Source organism: Austrofundulus limnaeus, unplaced genomic scaffold (assembly GCF_001266775.1).
Source record: "Austrofundulus limnaeus strain Quisiro unplaced genomic scaffold, Austrofundulus_limnaeus-1.0 Scaffold707, whole genome shotgun sequence".
Lineage (NCBI taxonomy): Eukaryota > Metazoa > Chordata > Actinopteri > Cyprinodontiformes > Rivulidae > Austrofundulus > Austrofundulus limnaeus.
The window spans coordinates 110,287-114,112 of record NW_013953109.1 but is presented as its reverse complement, the minus strand read 5'-3'; positions in this window follow the sequence as shown (position 1 = coordinate 114,112).

The window sequence follows — 3,826 nt, the reverse complement described above, 5'->3', positions numbered from 1 at the left end:
GTATAAGCCTCCATTTTAAAATGCTTGGTGAAAAGTAGAAATGGATAGCTGTGGCTGCACTTGCTAAATAATTACGAGATTGTAGTTAGCTTTCTTCCTCTGCAGCTCTAAGGAGTAACAATAAGAATTTCCGTGCTCACAAGCGCCCCCTACCGTCACAAACACATATTTCTATAATAAACATCAACTAAACGGTGGAAAGTCAGGTGCATATTTAAAAATGTTAGAAACGTTTTACTGGCGACATATAGAGATGAATTCTGCTCTCACTGGATAACGTGCAGGAGGGATTGAGCAATAGAAGTGGAGACAGAGCGGGGTTGAAACGATTGCGCAATCTGGAGGCGGAACTTGATTTTTCCTCATAGTTCGTCTCGTCCTGTATTTGAACAGGATATGAGGAAATTCAGCGATTTTGAATAAGAAAAATATTTAAAAGTGTTTAAGTTCATTGAAAATGTGTTTATAGTACAAAGCATTATATAAATATGACAGTTTAATGTGTTTAATACTGTTTTTTCTTTTTAATTTCCATGATAAAAGGGGAGGCTCTGCCTCCACTGCCTCTAGTGACCGCACGTCACTGAATGTAACACCCAGAACCAGGTCCAAGTCAGTGAGTCATAACTAGAAAAAACATCTGAGTGACAGGTCAACGKTGGACAAGAAGACAGTTCAGCCTCCGTCTCAGTTGGTCACAGTTCATGAGACCAACTCCTCCATCCACAACTGAGCACAGTTGTTTTTCTTTTTGCTCCTTCCTCCTACAGTCACAATAGAAAGCAAACTCACATAAACGATTTGTTTTACTGAGGGTGTCCTTTCTGATCCAGCCTGACTCCAAACCTGTAGCCGCAGGATTATAAGACCTCAGCTCTGATCATAGAGCTACTGTATTAATATCAAATACYATGGAGGAATCAGTTCCTGGTTTCGCTCATCACAGGTTGGGATGCTCCCCATTTTTCTAACCAGGAGCTTCAATTACAACCCAAATTTATTAAGAGGTTGTGTAAAACATAAAATAGAAAAAGACTTCACTGATTTGACAATGTCATTAAAAAACATTATTCACAATGAAATGTCATCAGCATATAAAAATGTTTAACATAAAAAGTGATTTAATTATTTATACAAAGATAAGGGAGGTTGGAGATTGGACTGTTCTGTTAGATTGAATGATTATATTTTTGTCCAGGTTCTGTAGGGGTTAGGGTCTAAGATTGGGTAAAATATGAATTATTAAAAGTATACTTTAATTACCTCGAGACACCACTAACTTTTATTTTGTGCGTGCCTTAGTTTTGTAGTTCCTAAGGGGCGGAGTTCCTACATTAAATAGCACCAGGTCTAGTCTTTCTAAACTCTGACAAAGAAAGTGGCAGTGTTTAAGTTTAAACATCTTTTGTATATTAATTAGAGGGATTTAGTGTTAATGATCTATTTTGCCTCAAAATAAATAAAATAATAAAATTAAAACCATATTAAAATACACCTTTAYGGGATATTTTAAATTCTTCAGGACAAAACATACAAAGAGTTGTTTAGCTGTTTAACYATTTAACTAGTAGATTATAGTTAACTAGTTTTATTAGAGGGAAAGTTGTCACATGACATGTATCATTAACGATCAAATGTCCTAAAGTTTCCTAATTTGCTCAAGTATAGGCAAGAAAACATTAYTTAGATAAAGAAAACAGCTGTTACATCATGAAATGAAGAAATATTTTGGGCTAAAAGTACGATTCTTAAACATGAAAAACCGATAAGAACACAGGATACATTTTAAAAGAGCTGAACAAGTGGGAGGTGATATTATCACCTCTTCCTAACAGGTACTGGTTGATGGTCAGTAAGCAGATGTTGGAGGGTTTGGGACCTGCTATTTTCTTAGGGCCAAAGTTCCATTTGTTGTTTGGAAGAAGCAGAGGGGTTCCCTCAGGTCTGCTGAAGAGCTGATCTGTGGGGGTGTAAAACAGAGACTCAGCTCTGCTTGAYTCTAATGCAGAAATGTTCATTTTGTGATTATAATCAATATTTAGCTAATTTTAGGTCCTACAGTTCTAAAAGAAAAGAAGAAAAGAAAACAATATTTTAGTTTTTTAGGAAAGGTAGAAGTCAGGACAGTGTCACTTTGTAGGAGAGGAGTTAATGCGGGTCAGGTGAGTAATAGTGGGTAATCAGTGGGTAATAATTAATTACTTTTACTCAGCTAGTTAGACTCTGCTGTAATTTAACCTTTAGACCWGACAGCAGCCTTTGATACAGTTGACCATAATATTTTACTCTCTAGACCAATGTGGTATYAGAGGTGCTGCACTGGATTGGTTCAGGTCTTATCTGTCTGACAGGAGTTTCTCAGTGAGCCCTGGAAATTCTGTTTCTTCTTCAGCCCCCCTCACATGTGGAGTTCCCCAGGGATCCATTCTTGGTCCCATTTTATTTTCCACACACATGCTCCCCTTAGACTCTATTTTTAGAAAAATGAACATCTTTTTTCATTCCTATGCAGATGACACCCAGATCTATTTTCAATTAAAGCATGGTAATTGTTCTTCATTAAAACCACTGTTTGACTGCCTCAGTGAGGTAAAAGCTTGAATGGCTTCTAACATTTTAAATTTCAATGAAAATAGTTATTTTTTTGGACCCAGGGTTAATCACAGTGCTTCTCCCAATGATCYAGGTACCTTAGAGCCATCTGTTAAATCTTATGTMAAAACTATGGGGGTGATTTTCGATTCAAATTTCAGCTTTGAGAAACAAATTAGTTCAGTAGTAAAGAGATTGTTTTTTAAACAGACTTTATTTAAAGTTAAATCTGTCAGGTTTGGTGGACCAGATCTACCCGGGGCACAGGCAGGGGGCTGGCAGAAGGAGTTTGGGACCCACTGGCCTAGAATAAAGCCTCCATGAGGCATTGTTCCCCAAGAGCACAGCTCCTTTAGCACTTTCAAACTCAAGGCCCGTGGGCCAAACGTGCCCTCCATGGCATTTTATGTGGCCCATAAGGGCTTCAAAGGTGTATCAATGTCTTTAAATAAAGTGTATGTTGCTTTAATGCTAGCACTGACTATTCTCTCGGTTCAGATTAGTCAGTAAATCTTACTGTATAAAATCTCCACTTAAGGCTGAGTCACACTACAAGATTTTAAACCAGTCGGCCGATTTTCAAAGACTGAGGGAGCCCACACGTGAGGATAAAAAATCCTGGATATACCAGGTTTGTTCCTACAGTGTGTGGTGTACAGCCACACGGCAAGAGACAACACAGCACACACGAAATATTTCATTCATGAACATTCAGGTGTCAGATTTTACATCACGCGAGACTTACTGAAATCTCGTGACAATTCAGATGTCCGAGGAAAAATGTCACATGACCTCCAGAGACGTGAGTTCGGAGTAAATAAACATTTGCGACGAGGAAGAAACAATATTGATCGCTTGTGGACTATTTTTACCAGAGAAAAAACAATTCCATAGGACTTTTAAAGAGGCAGTATTGTGTTTCTCAGGCATATACAGCGGGTAAAATAAGTATTGAACACGTCAATACTTATTGAGGGTGTTAACATATGGATCATTTAGGATCTTATTACTTTGCACCAGAAAGTAACATCTTTGTCTCCATCTAAGGTTTCCACAGGGGGGGGGTGCGCCCTGCCATGAGGAAGTTCGGCTTAGACTCGTCCCAGGGGCGTTTCTGGTCCCAAAACGCGTTTCTGGTCCCAAAAGGTGTTTCTGGTCTCCACCTGTCGTTTTGCTCCTCAGCATGGCTTCCTAAAAACGCTGCAGGATTTCTCAAACATGCATGAATGAGTCA